At 40.0% G+C, this 24,742-nt stretch overlaps 1 protein-coding gene across 1 annotated transcript in view; it reads left to right on the forward strand.

Annotated features, from left to right (window-relative positions):
• The first annotated feature begins 14,990 nt into the window (after window positions 1–14,990).
• TRAK1 (trafficking kinesin protein 1) overlaps window positions 14,991–24,742 on the forward strand; it is a 146,157-nt gene continuing 136,405 nt past the window's right edge. Inside the window, exon 1 of the mRNA XM_075271246.1 lies at window positions 14,991–15,096. The gene's annotated coding sequence lies outside the window, so the exon portion shown is untranslated. The remainder of the gene's footprint in view (window positions 15,097–24,742) is intronic.

Consider the following 24,742-nt stretch of genomic DNA (forward strand, 5'->3'; position numbering starts at 1 on the left):
ATAACAGGGTTCAGAGCTCCACAACGAGGGGGGCTAGAGACAAAATTCAAAGTGCCTTGGGGTGGTGAAAGGTCCTCATTAGAGATGAGCGAGTACTGTTCGGATCAGCCGATCCGAACAGCACGCTCGCATAGAAATGAATGGACGTAGCCGGCACGCGGGGGGTTAAGCGGCCGGCCGCCGTCAAAGCGGAAGTACCAGGTGCAACCATTCATTTCTATGGAGCGTGCTGTTCGGATCGGCTGATCCCAACAGTACTCGCTCATCTCTAGTCCTCATTAATACTTGAAGAGGTTCCTCCGGCTCAGTTGGAATTTTATCTCTAGCCTCCAGTTTCAGAACAATCTCTTGCTATTAGTTTCAACTCCCAACATTCTAATTAGTCTCCCTAATGTCAAGTCGAAGATCCAAGAAACGTTGCTCCAACCCAGGACTACTCACTTGATAGTAGAGTGCCTAATTCCATGTAACTTCTTTCTTACTTAAATTCTGCAAAGTTTTAAAGATTTTCTCGAACTTTCTTAGTGGTGACAGTCTTTTATCTTGAGTGGTTGCCATGGATACGACCACTAATGCAGAAACCTTCTATGGTCTGGGACTTGTCAGGAACCCAGCTCTGATTTTCTTATTGTACCTGGGTTATCAGGCAGGGACACTACATGTATGAGAAGATATCCAGGCCACAATAAAGAAATCATGGCTGATTTTCTGACCTTAGAAAGTTTCTGCATTAGTGGTCGTATCCACTGGCAACCGATCAAGATAACACTGTCACCACAAAGAAAGTTAGAGAAAATCTTTAAAACTCTGCAGAATTTTTAATTACTTACATTTGCAAAAATGTTTAACTTTTAATTATCTACAAATTTAAAAATAATTATGTAGATGGGAATATCCCTTTAACATTATGCTGGCAGTTCAGTGGCCAAAGTAACAGCCAATGTTTTGCTATATTGTGGCAATAATGTGTCATGAATGGTGAGCTGTTAAAGTGGTCAATACTACTGTCCTTTGAATTACAGAATTTGCTGGCAAAGATTGACCTTTTCTTGTATGTTATGTATTAGTATGACCTTGAACAATCATTGGCATAGCTGGCCAGGGGGCAGCATAGTTTTCTTGAGCATGCACATACTTGAAGTTTAGTGCCAGAACAGAAATAAATGAACTCAATGGGCCAGAGGTAGGGCTTAAATGGAGGAGTGATCTGCTCTGTTGCTGTGGGCAATATTGGCAGCGTATTTTGATCACACTTTTTATATTACACTAGAGAAAGTACCCAGTGTTGCCCTAATATAAAAGATCCCACTGAAGTCAGCAAGATCACCAGTCAGCTGCTGCCCCTTTTCAAGAGTTATGAGTGAAGACTTTAACGTGTCGTGTGCCCACAAATTAATAATAAAAATTCTCAAAGGAGTGTTCTTATGGAGAGATTTCACTGTATGTAAGATTCTGCAACATTATGTGAATGTTTATTTTCTTACTAAACCATGTAGTGTTTGTATATGTAGTTGCTGTTACAAATTGATCCAATCGGGACACCTTCATGCTATTCTACTAGCTGGTTGCTGCTGTGACTTGAGATGTTGCTTCGCCACACTTAAATCTTGAGTTCAACTCTCACCAGAACAACTAAAATAACATTACTATGAAAATTGTATGGGTTTACTGTCCCATGTGCTGAATAGTTAAAGCATTGTCTAGATTAGGCCACCTTCTACCATGATTATTGGTGGCGAATGTTTCCAGCAAGTCTATGTCTACTAGTATACTATTAACCCATTTACCAGTCCGTAGTTCCACTATACGCACCTTGCATAGCTCCATATGCTCTGTACTAGGGCGGGCGAAGTAACTACAAGCACTGTTCATTGACTTGAACGGGACTGTGTTTGAGATAACCTTCCCAACTGCTGCCCCGTATTGCTTCTCTTGCTCTGCTGCCACTGCGGACAGACCCCCATTCTTTTTTTTTTTATTAATCTTCAAGGTGGGCACACACTTTAATTTGCTGAAAAATGAAGCATTACATGGTACCAATTGAAGCTAATGGGCTATCCATGTAGTGCATGGACAAATTACATTGGCTTTCTCTATTCTAGCCAATAGGGTTACAAATAATATTGTTTGGACACCTTTTAAGTTAACGTTAATTCTTTTACCGGACAGCTGACAATAGGTTTATGAGGATTAAAATGCCGGGCATATGGGGCAAATAATGCACCTTGTACCGTACTTGAGTTTAACCCTGTGAAATATCACCTGTTAATCTTCACTAGAAACATCTGCTGTATGCCATATTCACATGCTTAGGATTTTCTGTATAAATCCTGCCAGAATCCTCTGATGTTCCATTGGCAATGTAAGTGAATGAAGTATTTAATACCCCATTCACACGCTCAGCAAAATATATGCCGTAAAATAATGGACCTGCTGCACGTTCTTTAGGATTTCATAGAGCAAAGCTGCTTATTAGCTCCATTAAATTACAATGAGTCAGAATTGCGTGCGGATCCTGTGGCCAAACCCCGGCAGAAGTCAAAGTTTCAGATTATTTATAAAATCCACAGAGAAATTGCCCGTGGCAAGTCTGTGCCTAGAATCCATGGGCTTACTGTATTTCAATGTGTAAATAAGTTCTAAGCGTAATGTGTCACATATTCTACTTGGCGCTTATTTTTAAGCACTACTGAAATAAATATAATGTGTATCAGCAGATCTAAGCTGTTTATATTAGACACGCTGTCGCCGTCTGAGTATAGGAATTGTGTTAATATTTAATATCTTCTTTAAACTGTGGCATGTGATGTATTTATGGCTTACTCAGTTTATACATTTTGTCACTGACCGTACTGAATTTGCCAATCATTCAAGTCACTTTAATGGGGTCTCCAAGACTTATTGTTGGTCTATGGCCTAGGTCTCATCTGCGTTCGGGCCAATTATAATCTATGGGGTCTGCGGGCTACCTTAGGTGACCGCTTTTTTATGCGGATTAGGTTTCCGTTCACGGGTCCCTGAGCAGACTTCCCGAATGGAAACCCATGCGCAAATGTGAGCCGAGCTTATCCCTTCATGGGAGACTTTTTTTTTGTTTTTTTTTTTGTTTCTATATTTAAAAAAAAGTCACCAATTTCTAATATTTAATCCATTATAACAACACCTTTTACTAAGTTTTCCATGTTTGTTCAAAATATAGATTTTTATTTTACCCCAGAGAGGTTTACTTGATTACCCCGAAGAGAGAAAGTAGTTCTTGAAGTACTTTTCTCTCCATATGACTTGTACGGAAACCACACGTACCCTATTATGGTCAATGAGGTCTGTGTGCTTTCATTGCTCACTGCTTTGTAATGCATTTGGTATTCCGTTACAGCTTTTTAATGTGTTCTGTGTTCCGTTGTGGGGGGAGGGGATGCAGATGTGAACCATGCCTAAATCGTGTTTTATTCATATGTAAATGATGGGAAAAGAGCCTTGCCTGAGAATCTAGAGCTGAGACCAAAGCCCAGCAAGGTAACACATGCCCGAAGCACATTTTTCCTCATTTTGTGTTTGCCATATTCTGACACCCGTAACTTTTTTCTGTATACGGCGCTATATAAGGTGTCTTCATTAAAGTTTGTTGGACTTACAGAAGACACCTGTGGGTATCCCATGAACAGCTAAGATGAGAATACCCCTTTTTAAAGAAAGTCTACTATCAACAAAATCAAACTACATAGGAGTTGTCCCCTCGTCCACTCTGTTGTGGTTTCCTGCTGGTATTGTATAGAAAAGCCCTGTTGTCTGTCTCGTGTTCCAGGCACTGAACTGGACCTGCAACATCCTGGACAGAATGTGTCAGTTTTTGTGCAGTCGTGGAAGTCTGTTTTTAATGCGTATGGAAATGAGGTACTCTGTAAACTTAGGGCATGACAACGCCATCCAGAGCACCTCTTTTCATCTTCATATTGGGACCTTGTCAATCTTTGTTAGGTGGTGGCGCTGGGTTAATGACTGCAGGTAGAACCAGGTGCTGTGGCGGTTGCAGTCATACCCCAGGGCATTATACAGTTCATTTGCACACAGATTAAAAGATGGTTTTCTCTGCAGCAAAATATACTTTGCTATATGAGATTTTGCTGGTGGTAAACTAGGCCTGGCTCCATGTAGGATAATTTCACACAGAAATGATGATGCCTGTGCTTTATAATTTGATATCTGTAATGCTACGAATTTTGGCTTTTACAGAGTACCACGTAAATGAAGGCCAAGCGTCAGCCATTGCTTTTATTACCCCACATCTCTTTTGCACTGAACACAAGCCCACATTATCTCTCACGTTTACCACACCTGAGCAGGGTAAGGCTGGGAGCAGCTTGGGAAAGCTATATATTTTTTAGGGATTTTGCAAATAAACATTATAATGGTTGCAATTTGAATGATTTGAAGGGATACTAACAATAATGATGAAGTTGGAACATCTATCTATCTATCTATCTATCTATCTATCTATCTATCTATCTATCTATCTATCTATCTTATGCCTAATACATAGCTGATTGTATCTAATTTGCTTCAGGGGTTGACCATTATTTTGTATTTACGGTCACAGAATAAATGCTAAGTACAGGTCTATGGCAAATTTCTTTGAGTGCAGTGACCTAAAAATGCACTTGTGTTATTTCCAGAACATGACTGACATTCAGAAATGCTAAGGATAGTACCACACCTCCTGACTTACTGAATGAGCCTGGTGGATCATCTTCTGTGAATAGCAATGACCCTGCTTGCATTGGTCCAAGCTCATCTCTGCTGTTAGTTTGTGTGTCTTGTTTAATTGCCAATATTGGTAAATAGAAAAAAACCTTCTAGCAAATGCCGGCATTAGTCGCGATGGAGAAGCCATGAATGCTATGGACTGAAACTGTTTAAACAAATCTGTTGAGGGATCTAATAGTCGGGTGTGAGTATGGAGTCATTGTGGTGAGCATTTTAATCTTGCCTTTTCTTTGCGGTGACCCTTTGCACCATCTGCTACTGTGATGATTTGGGGAGCCATTGCATATGACAGTCAGTCATATGCAAGGGATACTAACAGCTCAGCGATTGTGCAGGACATCCTGCAGCCACATGTGTTACCTAGCATGGCAGGGCTTCAAATTTACATTTTTCTGAAGGATAATACTCGCCTGTGCACAGCAAAGCAAGGATTTCTCAGGAACATCTCTGCCAGATTGAAACACTTCCTTGGCCTGCTGCTTAACCAGGTTTGGCTGCCTGTGAGTGTGCAGAATCTGTAGGCCCAGCTACAACGTCTGTGGGAAATGTGCCACCAAATATCATATGACTGCTTGCTCAACCATTTTTGATCTTGTATCCAAGGTAGAGGTGGTCCAACAGGATACTAGAGATTCCATTCAATTGTACAGCTTTCCCCAATAAATGTATCCTTTTGCTCTAATATTGTAATCACTTATACATATCATCATTACATTCACGAATGGTTTCTTTTGATTCCAGGAAAGTGTGTGTGAATACATATATATATATATATATATATATATATATATATATATATATATATATATAGTGTGTATACAAAAAATCCACACCGGCCGAACAATCACAATACCACCCACTACTATTCCCTCCGTGGGTGTGTTATTTATGTGGTCTTCCTTTTGCCCCCTCCATGATGTAACAATTTTTGATGTCTATGTATTCAATAAATATGAACTGTTATGTAATTGTGGAGTCTATTTTTTAAAAATTTGCTTTTATGAATTAGTGGGCTGTTCCACTGATTCTAGTACATTACCATGAGTGCTGTTAGTTTAGATGCCTGTTATGCTATTTAGCCTCTGTACTGTCCATAGGGTGGTATCAGGCAGGAGCAGACAGGGGTGTGATTCTAAGCTCTGACACTGGCTGCCTCTGATTGGAGCTCTGAATCACACCAACTGCCTGATACCGCCTACCGGACATTACTGAAAGAGCTGATCAGAACTGAAATAGAATATCAGACACCAAAACCAACTGTGCTGGTTACTCAGGAATGGTGGGGGCTAGAGAGAAAATTCCAACTGCTATGTAATTGGTGGAGGAGCGCCTAATAACAGATGCTAAGAACTAGAATTGGTGGAGATAACGAATGATCCTCTTTAATAGCACTCAGCCTCTGATATCAACTTTTATTATTCCAGAGCTTAAAGAAAAGTCATTATGTGTAGGGACAGAGCACCGGCTTTGTTAATATATTCATTAGTAGGAATAACAAGAAACAGCACAGTTCATAGTAAACGGATACCAGGTTCACTTTAAATATTATAGTTCGCTATCTATCTATTGGTTGCTATGGGTTAAAAGACTAGTGTTTTTTTTGTTTTGTTTTTTTTTGTTAGTGCCTTTGGATATATAAGGCTTAGTGTTTTCTGACTTGACAGCTTCTTCTTATTGTTTCTTTCTTGGTATTTACGGTAACCTTTCGGCTACACTGCATGGTCAGCACAGAACAAGACTTCTTTTGTTCCTAGAAAAATATAGTAGTGACATTTTGTCTGTGTCTTGATGGTTTGGATAGTCTTTTATCTGTAGAAAACAGTCTATAAAATCTAATAAAAAATGTGCATTCTGAGGATAATGTTTATATATATATATACATAGCATGGTGACCATTACATATTGTCTGTAATATACTACAGAGCTCGCTACTTCCTATATGTGGAATAGGTCTGATTCCCAACCAAGACATCATCTGTACGGAGTATAGTGTGCTGTCTTTGTATGTGTGTTTTTTGTTTTCTTTTTTGTTGTTATTCAGACACTATAGTCTCTTTGCACCTCATAAAAGATGTTTATGTGAGGTGCAGAGCCATTGGCCTCCTTAGAAATAGTTTTACGTGTATTGATTCCCTTTCACAGTACAAGTAGTATATGTGATCGTGTCTTACAGAGCCATAGACACTCTTGTGTGCAGTACTAAGGTTTCCTTTCTATGGTACCTGATGGAATATGCTAATATGGATTCCTTTTATTTCTGAGAAAATACTTGTAGGTTTTCATGAGGCATTTTGAGGTACAGTATGATCCCATAGATTTTTATTAGTGCCATATAATGACGATGGTTCCATTTATGAGCCCTTATTCTTAATACACAATACATAGTTTAAGCTTAAAGGGACTATCATTGGCAAAGCATATTTTTAGCTAAAGCCACTTAGGAATAGCCTTTATTGAGGCTATTCTACTTATACCGTTTTTTCTATCTAGCTTGCTGCTGTTTCTTTGGAAAAAAAAAACAAACATTTCTTTTCATATGCAAATTATGCTCAAGGATCATAGTGGGTGTTCCCCATGTGCTCCGAGCACACCAGCGTCATCTCCTGCTCGCTGCTCCTTAGTGCATTTTAGTCACTGCCACCTTCATCTTCTGGTCTTCCTGCCTCGCGTAGGCATCTGACGCTGTTCTCTTCTTGATGGAAATGCTGCGCATGTGCAGTCGGCTCTGCCACTTCGGGTCCAGGCAGAGCTGACTGTGCATGCTCCTTCGTCTATTTTTCTGGTTTCTTACGCTAACGTTAGTTAGTTAGATAGAAAAGGCCAGTAGTCTGTGGGCTAGCTAGGGGGTGTGAGAGGGGGATCATGGGAGTTGTAGGCTAAAACAACAGGAAGCTAGGGAAGAATGGAAACAAATGCAGAGGATGACAGAACCTCCCAGAGTAAGACAGAAATCACTTAAAACACAGGTACTTTACTTTAATAAAGTATATTTCAAACGTGTTGTGTGTGGATTCAAAACCATTTAAAAGGAGTTTTTTTGCGAGTGGATTTTGACATGGAATCTGACTCAAAATCTGCCTGCAAATATGGCTCCCATTGACTTCACTGGGAGCCGCTTGCTTTTTTTCCCTGCTAGCTAGTAGTAGAAAAAAGAAACATTGAGTAATACACAGTCCAGTCATATTAATGTGACCACCGCCTACTTTTGACGTCAACATTAAATAACCAATGGCAGAAGGCACATGTCATCAGCTATCTGGGTGCACTCATCATTGTGGAAGGAACAATGGATCAACACAAGTATGCATCTGTCCTTGCCGACCATGTTCACCCCTACATGCGAAATGTTTTTCCTCTGGATGATGGCATCTACCAGCAGGACAATGTGACGTGTCATAAAGCTCACAGTGTATGTGCGTGGTTCGAGGAGCACCAGGATGAGTTTACCGTACTCCCTTGGGCAGCAAATTCCCCGGACTTGAACCCAATAGAGAATCTGTCGGACCACCTTGATCAGGTTGTTCGCGTCATGGATGCTCAACCGCGTAACCTAGTGCAGCTGGCCACGGCACTGGAGTCGGCATGGCTCAACATCCCAGTGAACATCATCACAACATCCCCTCTCTTCCTGTACGTCTCGCAGCGGTCGGCTCTGTGAAAGGTGGTTATTCTGGATTTTGACAGGTGGTCACATTAATGTGACTGGACTGTGTATCTGCAGCATATCTACCAGTGTACATATTAAACCAGAGAAGAATAAAGAATGGATAGTAGTAGATTTCTATACAGGATTTTAAAGAAAGGAGCTAAAATTTGGTAACCAAGTATATTACAACATTTTTTTAATGACACGAACGTTGCTAGAAAATCAAAGGTTGTTAAAATTTTAGGTTTGCTTTAAAGTAACTTCATAAAGTCTACAGGACATGCTTACTGTTACTGCAAATATTTGTGCAAGCAGTAAAGCATTGAGAAGACAAATATAGGGAGGAAAATGTTTGTTGAACTGTATAAGCATACACAGAGCGTACACTTCTGGAACTGGCGACATCCGCAAAGATAAATAATTGATGGTATCTACGGGGAGCAGACAGATGAATGGCTGCCATTTCAACTGCTTTATTTTCAGAACACTTCTGTTCCATTAGGCAGAATACTTCCTTTATTCCCTTTATGTTTTGTGAATCTTTTTAATACACGTTCGTACTTGCATGCACTTACCATATGCAAGGTATCATTAAAATTAATGTTCCTTTTCTGACAGCCATTCACGGAAGCATTGATATTGATTTGCTAATGTAAACACTGCAGTTTTTCTGTACAATTGTTGTTCTTGCATTTATACTACAGTTGGGATGTCCCTTGTTTTCAACTTAGTTCTTAAATCATACATCCAATTAAAGCAGCTTTTCATTAATGAATAATAAACATTCATATAAGAAACGTTGCTATGTATCTTACCTTAAGAAAGACTATTCTTCTCTTACCTTTCTTTTTCTGATCTGTGCCACCGTTCCTGAGAAATTTGTTTCTTTCTTCCATACGTAAATGAGTTTTCAGACAGCACAGGGGAATTCCCCTTTGCTCAAACAGCACTGGGGGCGTCCCCTGTGCTGTCTGAAAACTCTCCAGTGACGCCTTTGTCTTCTTCTGCCAGCCACCTCTTTGCTGCGTCACTGGCCGCAACTTCATCCAAAAGCGCCGACTGCGCATGTCCATCGGCCATTTTGCTGTGGTCTCTTACACGAGCTCGCATTCTGCTACAGGAAAATGGCTGACGGACATGTGCAGTCTGCGCTTTTGGATGAAGATGTGGCCGGTGACTCCGCGAAGAGGTGGCCGGCAGAAGAAGACAGAGGCTTCGCTGGAGAGTTTTGAGACAGCACAGAGGATGTCCCCTTTGCTATTTGAGCAAAGGGGAACACCCCCTGTGTTGTCTAAAAACTAATTTACATATGAAAGAAATAAGAAATTTCTCAGGAATGTCGGCGCGGAACAGAAAAAGAAAGGTAAGAGAAGAATAGCCTTTCTTACGGCTATTCCGACGTGTACTTAGTTTAAAAAGGGATTGTAATAATAGAATCCCTTTAAAGGGGCTCTATCAGCAAAATCCTGCAGATAGAGCCCTACATATGCGTGCATAGCCTTTAAAAAGGCTATTCAGGCACCGTAAAAGTTAAATTAAACTACCCCCCCATTTTAAAATAATAACTTAAAAAAGAATGTTCTCTACTTACGGAACGTGCACGCTGGGCGGGCATTCTGGGTGCGTCTTCATCTTCTTCCCCGCCTCTTCTTCCTCTGACGTCTTCGGGTCCCGTCCTCCTCCGGCGCTTGCTCGCGGACACTGATAAAAAAAAAATAGCCCGGGCGCAGTAGCCGTAGTAGAAGCCGCATGCTACGGGCTATTTTTTTTTATCAGTGTCCTCGAGCAAGCGCCGGAGGAGGACGGGACCCGAAGACGTCAGAGGAAGAAGAGGCGGGGAAGAAGAAGACGGCACACCCTGAATGCCCGCCCAGGGTGCACGTTCCGTAAGTAGAGAACATTCTTTTTTAAGTTATTATTTTAAAACGGGGGGGTAGTTTAATTTAACTTTTACGGTGCCTGAATAGCCTTTTTAAAGGCTATGCATGCATATGTAGGGCTCTATCAGCATGATTTTGCTGATAGAGCCTCTTTAAGGAAATTTGTTTCCTTCTCCACTTATTAGGCTATTCTTACCTTTTTACAGACTGCATGTGTAGGCCCCAGTATGCTATTGTGGTTAGGAGTAGACGGTTCACATGATGTGCTTATGTGTGTTTATGCTATTCAAGAACACACACTGTAAATTGCAAAGCTTGTAGTGAGTATGTTTATGTAGCACAACATTCACAATAGAAACCACTTAATCCACGATATAGAACCTGTGTGGCTAACATGGCGGTTGTTCTTCCTACATTCTTTATAGAATCCAAATTCATTCTTTATAATACGTCTTTGCTTATCCTAGTTGACAGTGGTCTGTTAGTACAAACCCAATAGAAACCAAAGAGTGAGATGATGGAATTAAGAGCCTTGACAAATGTAATCCTCAAATTTCTTTTATTACATTTTCTTATTATCTGTAGTTGTTGTTTTTTTTGTATCTTTAGCGGATGAAAAAGAGTAATAACTTTTCACTGTTGACTAGTTTTCTAAGTGATTGGTCACAGTGATTGTAGAGTAGACAATAGGAGGCATGAACTTGTACCAAAATGGGGATTGTGTTCTCATAATGTATGCTACTATATTTGTACATTCAGTGATACAGTTTATATAGTACGCTACTGTACAGTGCAATCGGCTACAAAAACCTGTTATATGTAAGTTTAATGTTACATAGGTTTCATTACACATCATGCCTCGTTGAAAGAGCTCTTGCAATTTGTTTTAATACTGTAAGCCATTGATGTGAGTTAATCCCTGTTAATTATTGACACCCTGGATAAATTTTGGCAGCCGGCAGCTCCTACATCATTCAGTTACATTCCAAACAAAGTACATGTTACACATGAACATACTCTCTGCATAAGCAAAGTGCAATTTTAGGCCTCCTAGATAAAACAGTATAAGCTTGCCAAGACAAGTACTGTATTTGTTACAAATATGGAAATACAGTATAAGTTTACCATAATATTTAAAAAATTATGGGTCCAGTTTTCATATATTCTCCATACTAATCTACATCTACATTTTTTTTCAGGTAACTTTTGGCAGCTAAATAGACCAGATCCTGGGCAGCTGAATATTACCTGGTCTTGTGAGTATTCGACATTTTTCTGATTAGTTTTTTTCCTGTTTGTTCCACCAAAGCAAAACAGGAGGACTTTTTCCTTCACCAATTTTCAGTTAAAAAAAACTTTGGCCACCGGGCTTCGGGTTTTACTGATGTTTTAGCGGTCTGTCTCTCTTTTGTTCATGTCCCCAACAGACCTCCGCCTTCCTTATTAAATGGGTTATGTCTTGAAAAATATTGCTGATCATTGTGGTTCTAACTTCTGAGACTCCTATGATCCTGAAAATGAAGGTGTTTGAACCTGTTGTGAATGTGGCTATGGTGAAGATGGGGGATGTCCCTGGTGGATATAGATGCCCCCCTTCTCTCATTCACTTCAATAGGAGTGCTGGAGATGTCTTTGGCGCTCACATTCACGTGAAAGTGAATGGAGGTAAGTCTCTGTCCACCAGGAATGTGCCAGTCTTCACCTCTGTCACATTCACAACATGGGTTAACCACATACATGCTCAGGATTGGTGAGGGGTCTCAGCAGTCAAATGTTTTGCTGCATAACCACTATAAATCACCAACTAACTTACCCTCGTGTCCTGCTGCTAAATCACTGGAGAACATAATGAGATTAAATATGTACTGTACATAATGGATATATAAACATATCAGCCTAAACTCAGTGACCGCTGAAGTGTATGACATTGATGTTCTTGTGACTGTGGTACCAGTCTAGCTGTGGGATATATTAGGCACCAAGTGAACAGTGAGTTCTTGTTGCTGATGTGTTGAAAGCTGGCAGAATAGGTCTGAGTGTCATTGTAAGAGCCAAAATGTCACAATGTTTGCAACAGCAGGTCTTGTGTGGTATCTAGTACTTAGTACCTTCCAGAAGTAGTCCAAGAAATGACTAGTAAACCCACACCAGGGTTATGGGCCCCTAAGGGCTTATTGATATGTATGAAGAGTAAAGGCTAGCCCATTTAGGGAATGTTCACACTTGCGTCCCTGTGCGCCCTGTGTCATTCCACCAGGTTTCCATCCTAAGCCCCAACAAAACTGAACTGGGAATGGCTTCTCGGCAGTCAGTTTTAAAACCCATTCACTTGAATGGGTTTTAAAAGCAAACCGCCAGTGTTCATATGCAACCTCTCCACGGGGAAACTTTATTTTTTTTGGCCGGACACAAAGTCCTGCCAAATTGGATCTCTCAGATGAGCTGCTGTAGTATACATAGTATACATAGAAATGCATTATAACAGTGCATCAAAGCTGGCTGTATAGGGAACTGTGTAACTTCTGACTTCTTAGGCTCCGTTCCCACTGAGTAACGTGCCGCTCATTTAGACATGCAAACACGTGTCAGAGCGAGGCGCTTCAAAACAGATCCCATTGATTTCAGTGGGTGCCGACTTACGCGCACTACACATTGAAATCAATGGGAGGCTTTATAACCCATTGATTTCAATGGGTAGCGTGCATAAGCCTGCACCCATTGAAGTCAATGGGATCTGTTTTGAAGCTCCTTGCTCTGACACGTGTTTGCATGTCTAAATGAGCGGCACGTTACTCAGTGGGAACGGAGCCTAAGAAGTCAGAAGTTACACAGTTCCCTATACAGCCAGCTTTGATGCACTGTTATAATGCATTTCTATGTATACTATGTATACTACAGCAGCCTTTAGAGCTACCAGGCTGATCCCTGTCCACTGCTGAAAGCACCTACAATGGGATCATGAGCATCAAATGGCCATAAAACCTGACTTGCTCGATCTTTGCTCATTTTGCTAGACATTGTTAGAGCCATTTGAATAGACCCATAGACAACCATGAGTTTTAAAATGGGCATTAAATAGTTGTTTGAGACTATCAGACGGCCATTATTCACTGGCATGCGTATAAGCCCATTTAATAAGCGCTGTTTTTCCTCCACATTATGAGATGTGCTTCAAAAATCAAGTCCAATGCCCATGCAACGTCAAACACCTCAAAGATTTGCTGCTGACATCTTTGTGTCAGATATTACCGGAGATTTTCAGGGATTTTATACAGTCCATTCCTTGTGTACTTTGGATGTTACTGCTTGGTGAATATTGTTATATTTTCCATCTTCCAAAGTTGGCAACTTTTTTTTAAATTTTTCTCTCAACATATCTATGCAAGGGCTTAATCTTTGTGCGATGAGTTGTAATTTAATTTGCTCTGTTTTGGGGTATATATAATGTTTTGATTACCTTTTAGCAAAGTTTTTCTGGCTCATATGGAAAAAAATACAATTCTATCATAATGTTTGCATTTTGTTTTTACGGTGTTCACTCTGCTTTAAAAATGAAATGGCAATTTTGTTCAGGGATCATTGTCATTATGGTGATACCTTATTTATATTGGTTTTACATTTTTCCACTATTATTAAATAAAATTTAATTTTGTTTTGCAAATGACATTTCTGGGTCTTGCATATTCTGTTCTGAACTTCTTTTTTTTTTCTTTTTTTTTTTTTGACAGTGCAGGCAACCTCGTTCAGTTTTCTTGCTTTTCAAGTACCAGTAGAAAGGCTGTTGACAATATATATTGTGAAGTTAAAGGGGCTCTATCATTGGCAAAAGTCATTTTTAACGAAGCACATACATGCATAGCCTTTAGAAAGGCTATTTCACACGTACATTTTGTATGTAAATTGCCTCAGTAGATTTTGAATAAGTCCGTTTTTTATTCATATGCTAATTAGCTTCCAGCCAGCACAGGAAGTTCCCAGCAGCACTCGTGTCTGGTATTCTCTCCTATCTGTGTGTGCAAGCAGGAAGTCAGCAGCAGCAGCAGTCTGTGCTGTACACATACAGAGGAAAGAATAGCAGAGGGTGCACGATGAGACTTCCGGAGTGCACCAAGAGGCTAATTAGCATATGAATACAAATGGATCATTCAAAAACCACTGAGGCGATTTACATATAAAAGGTAGGTGTGGAATAGCCTTTCTAAAGGCTTTGCAAGGATGTGCTTATCTAAAAATGACTTTTCCCAATGATAGATCCCCTTTAAGGTAAAAGTAGAGTCCTTGGTGTCATCTGTATACACTAGTACCTCAGGCAAGCTTTAGAAATAGTGGTGTGGCAGCATTTGTTACTTTTCTGTCACTTGGAGATGTTCCATTGTGTAAAAAATGTTAGTGTCTTGTAATGGATAAGGGCGGCTTGAAGGAGCACAGATCTCATTATGGCGACTGTCCCGTCATGGTGTCCACAGCACCTTTCTTTGATCGTGTTCTTTATCCACATTGAAGACTAATAAAGCTGTATGTGCCTGATACTTGGGCCTTGATGGGTGCTTGCTGTGTTCAGCACCGTCCTGTCCCTCTCACTTTACACAAGGAGGCTCTATTTATAGATGCTCGGAGCACTGTGGAAGGAGTCCCAGTGAGCAGAGGCTGCACTCGGAGAAATCTGCTGAGAGCTACTCCCACACCAGTCTGACATTCAAGGTCACATGCAAGGGTGGTCGGGCCCGGCCTTCTCATTGGAAGCATTCTGCTCGGACAGCTGGGGCTAAAGGAGGCTTACTCATTTAAGACTTTGCATTTGTCCTGGTGAGCAATAAGATCATGAATGTTGCTTTTCAGTGTCGCTCCTCGTTTTCTTTCTTACTAATACACCTAATACACAGTGTGTGTAGTTCTCGGAGCTCTTCACAGAATAATACCTGTAACAGACTCTTCTCATTAAAGAGTACGCCATGTCTGTGCTTTGCTGCTGCTGTAATGTAGGGTAGTTGTAGTCAGGTCACCCTGAAACCTCTCTAACGTATTCTAACACATAGCTGGTAAGAGACGTCCGGTCCTGTATCCCAACCGCACAGAAATATCCTAAAAATAAATCAAATATCGGGTCATGTAATAGTCCGACCTTTAGAGATTTACATCATTGGTTTATCTATCTGTTATCTGTTGTATGACTGTCATGTAGGTGTGGCAATTATTATGTATCTAATGCTGTCTCAGGCAAATTAATGAATCTGACTAAAATGAAAATTGTCTTTGTTGCCCATAGCAACCAATCACAGTGCAGCTTTCATTTTGTGTTTTGCTCTTGAAAAATGAAAACTGTGCTGTGATTGGTTTCTTTGGTAGACTAATATAATTGTTATTTTAGAACATATCTTATATCTATAATACCGGTGTCCTTGTACATTGTAGAGTGGCTTTTGTGCCTCCTCAGGCAGGAACTAATACCAATTGCTGCTTCTGCACCTCCAAATAGCTACCATTTAATATATACTGTACCCAGTATTGGCCAAATTCAGAGTGGTCGAATTTTTGGATTTTCCCAAACAGTAAAGCTATGAGCAGTGACGCAGGGTACTGTAAAATACTGCTTTAGATGATCTGTCTGTTTCTCTTCCTTTATATTGCTGTCCTGCTTGTTCAGATTGACTGCTTTGTACAGTACAAGCACAAGCCAGGCAGTAAATTTATGGTTTCTGTTTCAACAAATTGACAACCTGTTGCCAAGCTGATGGGGCCCTGACCATGGGTAGCATCACCTATTGTCAGGCCTGGTAGTCATAGATTAGCTAAAGGGAGTCTATGGGGTTCAGAATGCCACCAAAACCAATAGTAGTGCTATGTAGTAGGGGGCCTTTAGTAGGAGCTGAAACATATCTTTGTGGCCACAAACCTATGGAGCAATTCAGAGAGAATCACTCGCTTATGGATATGCAGGTCAGCATGCAAGTGCATTGGAGGCAAGTCTGTTTTGCCTACCGACAGTTATAGGTGCTCATGTCCTTACTGAAATTATCAGGCTATGCCTACCTAGCCGTCTGTAGGCAAATCTGGCACATTAAACCCCACTCCCAATGGAATTAAAGTCTCATTTGTATATCCATAAAAAGATGATTATCTCTGTGTTGCTTTATCAGTTTGTGGTTACAAAGTTCTTTGTGGAGATTTGGGCTCAGGAAACCTAGATGTCCAGAAAACTGTAGCCGATCCCATACGCCTTGCTGCGTCCCAGTGCAGGAGAATACAGTGAAGGTGGTGCCGAACTAGATCAGCCGGTAAATTTAACCGGTTACCAGAAAACATTTTAAAAAAGCTTTGTGCCGGCAATGTAAATGGTTTTTACACAACTAATAATGTTGTCTATATGACCAGTTAGGGCGAATCAATGCACAAACTTTCTATTCAATTGCCTTTCATATCTTGCCCTTTTTTTCCCCCTTTTCGTGTCTTGTAAGAGAGAGCGGCCATGGTATTGTAATATTTTTTATAAAGTTACAATACCTTAGGGAGCAATGAGGGCATTGCATTGCCGCTGCCTCAAAAGGTAAGTGGCAATGCCCTTGCTGCTCCATTTGCATATTGACAAAAACAGCTATATCTTGGCAACTGAGGCCCCAATTCATAAGGGGAAACACATTTGATTGTGGTGACCCTAACCTATCTATCTGTGGGTTAGGTGGATTTGCTGAGTTGTGGTGACAGCCTCCCTTTAAGTTGATACAGAAAAGCACATCATGTATCACACAGTCCCGTTAGTACCATTTGTGTTAATGTTTTACTTTTATCCCTCTGTCCTTCACAATCTGATGTTGCGTTGAATTGTCCTTTTTCTTGTATTTCCTATGTTGTGCAAGTATTTGGTTAATTTTCTGGCTAGACCAGTTCTTGCTGCAAAGCTTGTCTTCTGAAAAGATCTTTGTTAACGGTTTGAATGAAGGCTTCAGCTTACTAAGGTGCTTTTATAGTGGTGCACTGAATTGTATTAAATACGGTTAAGATGAATGTACACGGGATATGCCCAGAGGGGTTTTATGCTGTTGCTTTTTTTTTCAACTTTCTTATCCACAATACCACGTAAATAGTCACTTTTATATATATACACTCACCGGCCACTTTATTAGGTACACCATGCTAGTAACGGGTTGGACCCCCTTTTGCCTTCAGAACTGCCTCAATTCTTCGTGGCATAGATTCAACAAGGTGCTGGAAGCATTCCTCAGAGATTTTGCTCCATATTGACATGATGGCATCACACAGTTGCCGCAGATTTGTCGGCTGCACATCCATGATGCGAATCTCTCGTTCCACCACATGCCAAAGATGCTCTATGGGATTGAGATCTGGTGACTGTGGAGGCCATTGGAGTACAGTGAACTCATTGTCATGTTCAAGAAACCAGTCTGAGATGATTCCAGCTTTATGACATGGCGCATTATCCTGCTGAAAGTAGCCATCAGATGTTGGGTACATTGCGGTCATAAAGGGATGGACATGGTCAGCAACAATACTCAGGTAGGCTTTGGCGTTGCAACGATGCTCAATTGGTACCAAGGGGCCCAAAGAGTGCCAAGAAAATATTCCCCACACCATGACACCACCACCACCAGCCTGAACTGTTACCGATACAAGGCAGGATGGATCCATGCTTTCATGTTGTTGACGCCAAATTCTGACCCTACCATCCGAATGTCGCAGCAGAAATCGAGACTCATCAGACCAGGCAACGTTTTTCCAATCTTCAATTGTCCAATTTCGATGAGCTTGTGCAAATTGTAGCCTCAGTTTCCTGTTCTTAGCTGAAAGGAGTGGCACCCGGTGTGGTCTTCTGCTGCTGTAGCCCATCTGCCTCAAAGTTCGACGTACTGTGCGTTCAGAGATGCTCTTCTGGCTACCTTGGTTGTAACGGGTGGCTATTTGAGTCACTGTTGCCTTTCTATCAGCTCGAACCAGTCTGGCCATTCTCCTCTGACCTCTGGCATCAACAAAGCATTTCCGCCCACAGAACTGCCGTTCACTGGATGTTTTTTCTTTTTCGGACCATTCTCTGTAAACCCTAGAGATGGTTGTTCGTGAAAATCCCAGTAGATCAGCAGTTTCTGAAATACTCAGACCAGCCCTTCTGGCACCAACAACCATGCCACGTTCAAAGGCACTCAAATCACCTTTCTTCCCCATACTGATGCTCGGTTTGAACTGCAGGAGATTGTCTTGACTATGTCTACATGCCTAAATGCACTTAGTTGCTGCCATGTGATTGGCTGATTAGAAATTAAGTGTTAACGAGCAGTTGGACAGGTGTACCTAATAAAGTGGCCGGTGAGTGTATATGTATATATATATATATATATATATATATATATATATATATATATAATATGTTACTTTCCTGCTAAAGCCATATTTTGTAGCTATACCTATAGATTATTTCAGTAGGATATGTGTGCTTTAGAGCAGATAAAGTGTATGGGAGCCAGTTGGCAAATACTGTATTTTATAGGGTTCTTACAAACTGAGGTAGAAGATGCATTTTTTTTTTTATGCCACATGATCATTGCTTTTAACTTTGGCAAAAAACACTGGATTGGTTTTCACATGGTAATTGGCCATATGGCCAAAAAAAAATGGTACAAAGCCACACATGCGACTACTAGTACATTTTATAGCTAAGGGGGTTGTCCCATCTCCTTGTTTCAGCAGTCTGCCTGCAGGCTCTTCTTCTCACTTTCTGTATATCTCCCCCTCCCCACCCCTTGTTGAACAGGACACCGAATTATCACAATACTTATGCAGATAATATGCACATGCTTATAGAGAACAGGCTCAGTGTTACCTGTATTTTTACATAGAGAGATAACAACAGACTTCATTAGCAAATTGCAATTAGCTTAACTGATTGTCGGCAGACAAGTGAGGTCACTTGTCTTATAGGTCCGTGGTTATGGAAACGCTGTTTAAACAATGGGAGGATTAAGTTCAAGCAGCAGGCAAACAAAGCAGCATTTATAAAGCAATATATTTAGGAAAAGTCTTCAGTTTACATAAGCTACCAGTATAGATAGGATCCTTGAGATGGGACAACTCTTTTAATACCATGACTAGCATATGGTCAATTTAATCTTGTTGTATTTATGAGCCTTTATCTGTATGTATAGCGTTACTGTCTTTCCTTATTCAGGCCTCCAGGAGTAACACAATTCACACACCCGTTAATAATAATGAAGTGACTTGGTTCATTCTGTACCACACTGTAGAGCAAAGCTAACAAAAGAGCTTAAGAAAACATGAAGCATCAGCCTATTGTGACTACTTTAGTTGCCAGTGTGAAAACTGTCACATAATAGTCACATAAAATAAACATACTAAAATAATGTTATAATTAATTCAATTCAAGTTGTCACTTTCAGAAGATACATTTCCACGATCAAAAAAACAAAAACAAAAAACAATCCTTCCTCCTTCCCAACAATGTATAATGTGTAACTAACCATCTGATACACAGAGAATGGAGCAGGATGCAGACCGCTCTGTTCAATTGCTAATATAAGAAACCATCACTCATCAGATAATGGCATATCCTATGTGTATGTAATCCTATGGCCCTGACTTGACTACCTCTTTAAAACAGACTGAAGGTTATTTGTTCAGATTGTTTAAGTGAAACGTGACTCACGTCTATAATTGAAATATCTCTTAGGCCATCTTATACGTCAGATATCTGTTGCCTGCTGACAGATAGCATAGCTTAGTCTGCTACCTGATTCTCTGCTTCAAAGAAAAAAACAAAACCTATGCTCCAAATGTCATGGCCCCTGTAATAAGAGAAATAAAAAAGGAAAGAGAGCATTACACAGTGAACAATTTTTACTAACAAATTTTATTTTATTTTAAATATGATTTTTATTGAAAAGAGAAAACAGAGAGAAATTTTACAGTGTAAAAACAGTTACAAACATAGGAAAAACCAACGCGGTCCAGTCAGTAGAATGAAAATTACAGGGTTGGAACTCCGTATTGCAATTTACTAAAATTTTGTCCACTGTTTTAATATGTTCAGAAACCTCACATGACTTTAGCTCAAATGGCGTTGATCAACCTTGGTGCCAGGGTACACAACAAGACCTGCTACGAACAGAGCATCGCCGCATGGTGAACTCCCCTTCTTACACCCCCCTCAGTCTTTATTCGTAGTATGTGAATATAGTGCTGTGGTTGGTCACCATTCATCTATATGTACTAATGTTTTACACTTATTTAGCCATTCTCTACTTTGAAAGCTTCTACTATGGGAAAGATTTTTTTTTTTCTTCAGATTTTGGCATTATCATTCTGTTCAGCAAACAATGAAGCTAAATATAGCCAGGGACATACTGTGATCGCATATGCTGATGCTCACAGTTTCTCCTTGGCTCCTGACCAATAAGTTACGGGCAGAAAATGCTGTATTTACGAGATTAGCTCCGAATGTGACTGTATTGTGTGAACACTTATAGACTGTATCATGACAAGGACTGTACACAAAATCATTGATCCACTGTTGCTATTTCATTACTCCAGCTTAGAAGCAGCAGCCTGAAAGCATACAGCGAGGATACAAAGACAATTATACTAAATGTAGTGTAAGGATAGGGCTGTGGAGTCGGGTTGGGGACAATTTTCAGGACCGTCAGAAAATAGATACTGACTCTGGCTTCAAAATAACATTTTTAATTATATGATGAAATTATTGATATCCTAATAAATAAATGTACAGTTTGTTTCATATACAACTCTTTGCAAAAATTATGGAATCACCAGTCCCTGAGGATGTTCCTTCAGTTGTTTAATTTTGTAGAAAAAAAAGCAGATCACAACCATGAAAAAAAAACTAAAGGCATTTCAAATGGCAACTTTCTGGCTTTAAAGAAACACTTAAAGAAATCAAGAAAAATATTTGTGGTAGCCAGTAACAGTTAGGTTTTTAGAACAAGCACAGGGAATAAATTATGGAATCACTCAATTCTGAAGAAAGAAATATGGAATCATGAGAAACAAACAAACAAGACTCCAACGCATTACTAGTACTTTGTTGCACCACCTCTGGCTTTTATAACTGCTTGCAGTCTCTGAGGCATTGACTTCATGAGTGATAAACATTACTCTTCATCAATCTGGCTCCATCCTTCTCTCATTGTTGTTGCCAGAGCAGCTTTGCAGGTTGGAGCCTTGTCATGGACCATTTTATTTCACTTCCACAACAGATTTTCAATTGGATTGAGATCCGGACTGTTTGCAGGCCATGACATTGACCTTTATGTGTCTTTCTTCAAGGAATTTTTTCACAGTTTTTGGAAAGATGCATTATCATTTTGAAATATGAGTTCATCATCCCCAAACATCCTTTCAATAGATGGGATAAGAAAAGTGTCCAAAATTTCTATGTAAACCTGTTTATTTATTGAAGATTTAATGAAAGCCATCTCCTCATTGCCTTTACCTGACATGCAGCCCCATATCATCAATGACTGTGGAAATTTGCATATTTTCTTCAGACAGTCGTCTGCATAAATCTCATTGGAAGGGCACCAAACAAAAGTTCCAGCATCATCACCTTGCCAAATGCAGATTTGAGATTCATCACTGAATATGACTTTTGTCCACGATTGCCTTTCCTTAGCCCATTGTAACATTGTTTTTTTTTCTGTTTAGGTGTTAGTGATGGCTTTCTTTTAGCTTTTCTGTATGTAAATCCCATCTTTGAAGAGTAATGTTCATCACTCATGAAGTCAATGCCTCAGAGACTGCAAGCCGTTATAAAAGCCAGAGGTGGTGCAACAAAGTACTAGTGTTATGTTGGAGTCTTGTTTTTGTTTTTCATGATTCCATAATTTTTTCCTCAGAATTGAGTGATTCCTTAATTGATTCCTTGTGCTTGTTCTAAATATCTAACTGTTAGTGGCTACCACAAATATTTTTCTTGATTTCTTTTAGTGTTTCTTAAAGCCAGAAAGTTGCCATTTTGAAATGCGCCTTGTTTTTTTCCGTGGCTGTGATCTGCTTTTTTTTTTCTACAAAATTAAACAACTGAAGGAACATCCTCAGGGACTGGTGATTCCATAATTTTTGCCAGGGGTTGTATACTTTCATAGGAATTCATTCACTAGATTTTTTATTAATTTGAGGATTTTTACTACCTCTCACTGACCATGGCTGTCGGCCATTTATGAAAGTTGAGTCGGGTTGTAATAAAATAGAGGAGGCAGTGTTGCCTACCAACTCCACAGCCCTGGTAAGGACAAGCACAGGTATCAGAAGACTTACTTGACCTCAATTCCTATATCGTTCAGTTTATTTCAGTAGTAGCTAGATATATAAGGGAGAAGTTATGTTATAAGGTGACAATAGTATATAGTCTGTCAGACCCATGTTTCCCTGATGGCAGCCCTAAGGCGAGGATCTGCATGGAGATCTTTCTTGATAGATTGTTGTTGGTATCTGCTATTGTCTGTGGGAAACCGAAGAAAACTGCCAGAAATCTTGGTTGGATAGAACCTATATAGTGAATTTTCACTGTCACAAATCAAGTCTTTGCATTTTTATGGATGCCCGCTATACTCTTGCTGTATCATAAACTATATGTGTTATTTGTACATACTTGTATACACTTTCATGCGGCTATGATCTAGCACATTGATCTTCCGTAACGGCACAGTGCTAGGTATTGTAATCCGCTCACTATTGTAAGATTGTTTTCCATACGTGTTAAGTTTAATGTTTCAGTATATAGCCTAATGGGCAATTTGGAATTAGACTGGAGTTGGCTGCTGCTTACCCATCTGGTCTGGCAGCACTTTATCTCCAGTGAGAGCAGAAGAGACGCCCTTATGTACATTAGCTGCTTGCCCAGCTGAAATTGTCGGTTTTAGGCAACATTCGTCTAATGTGTATGGGCAACTTGACAAACAGTTGATGTACACACAATGAAATAAGGCAGGGAGAAAAATAGAATGGGGACATTTTTCATGTATGGTCATAAGTGTGAATTGATGGCCAAGACCACTCTCCATAACCTCAAAATGGCTGTGATAAGGCGATAAAATCCTTTAAAATAAAGAGATGCCTTAGGGCAATAAAAAAAAATATCATTTGTGATTCTAAACATACAGTAGCCTTCAAGTATATAAAAAGAATATGTAAATGTCATAGAGAAAAAAAATAATTCTCATAATTTATTTCCAGGGACAGTCCATCTCCCTGACATTTGGTAGGTTATGAACCACTTGAGACATATTGATTATTAAAGGGATTTTAGCATTATTATTATTATTATTATTATTATTATTATTATTATTATTATTATTATTATTTTTAAACTAAAACCATGTAGAGATAACCTTTAGAAAGGCTATTCCTCTTACTCATGTTGTAAGTCCGCGCTGCCGTTTTTGAATTTTTCTTCTTTTCTTCATTATGGTAATTGTGCTCAGAAAGCAAACCTAGGGCGTATTCCCCCTGTGCTCAGAGCACAGCATTGTTATCCATTCCAACACTGCCTCCATCTTCTGCCTCTCCTCCTCTTCACTCCTCTTCTTATACAAGCCCACTGCAAAATTTTGTGGTGATCACCTGGTTATGACTGAACAGCATGTACATCACAAGGATCACATCTGCGTGGCACCCCCGTGCCTTCACTGCTCTATTCATTGAGGTCAGTGAGCATGGACCACAAAATGGACAGGAATAGGGCTGGTCCTGAGTTTTACAAGGGACCGTGATAATACATGGTGTGTATGGGTCCATAGAAATACATTGGTGAAAAACGGTCGTATCCATGAGGTCTTGGTCTTGGGTTCCACATTCAGGCTTATGAATGCAGGCTTTAATGCCAAAAGTATAAGTGGATTAAGAAAAAGAGGAGGAGTAGCAGCACCTGTCTTCTGTACTTTCTATCTCTTTATGTTCCACACCTGGTCGACAAAAAACTGAAACTGGAAACCCAGCCATATGGTTTTGCCACAGGTTTAAGCAAAATATGACCTCCCTGGTGCTGCCCTGGTGAACAGTAGTATCCGGGTCTGTACAGGGTTGCACATGTACGTTTACATAGTTGGAGAGATGGCTCCTATGTACTGCGCTCTTTGTTTTGTATAGATATGTGTAACTCTTTGTATTTTGCTGCTTAGATTGGGTTAATTTTGGATGAATAGTTTGGAGAGTGATTCATGTTCTTGTGATGGGTCATTCATGCTGGACCCTCTGGTATAGCCCAGTATTCTTCTACATGTGCGCTTATTTCAATATTGACTTTAGTAGAGTTGATGTTAAAAAGCTAAATTCTGCTTGTGAATTGTTTGCTGGGAGCAATATATCTGTACTGAATAGCCTTACATCCTGTGCCAAATACAATGTGACCCATTACCCTTGGCTTCCTCTCCGCTCTGGTATAACTGTGTTCACATTTCTCCTCTTCATGGGC

The sequence above is a fragment of the Leptodactylus fuscus genome, chromosome 4, assembly GCF_031893055.1.
Source record: "Leptodactylus fuscus isolate aLepFus1 chromosome 4, aLepFus1.hap2, whole genome shotgun sequence".
In the NCBI taxonomy this organism is placed as follows: Eukaryota; Metazoa; Chordata; class Amphibia; order Anura; family Leptodactylidae; genus Leptodactylus; species Leptodactylus fuscus.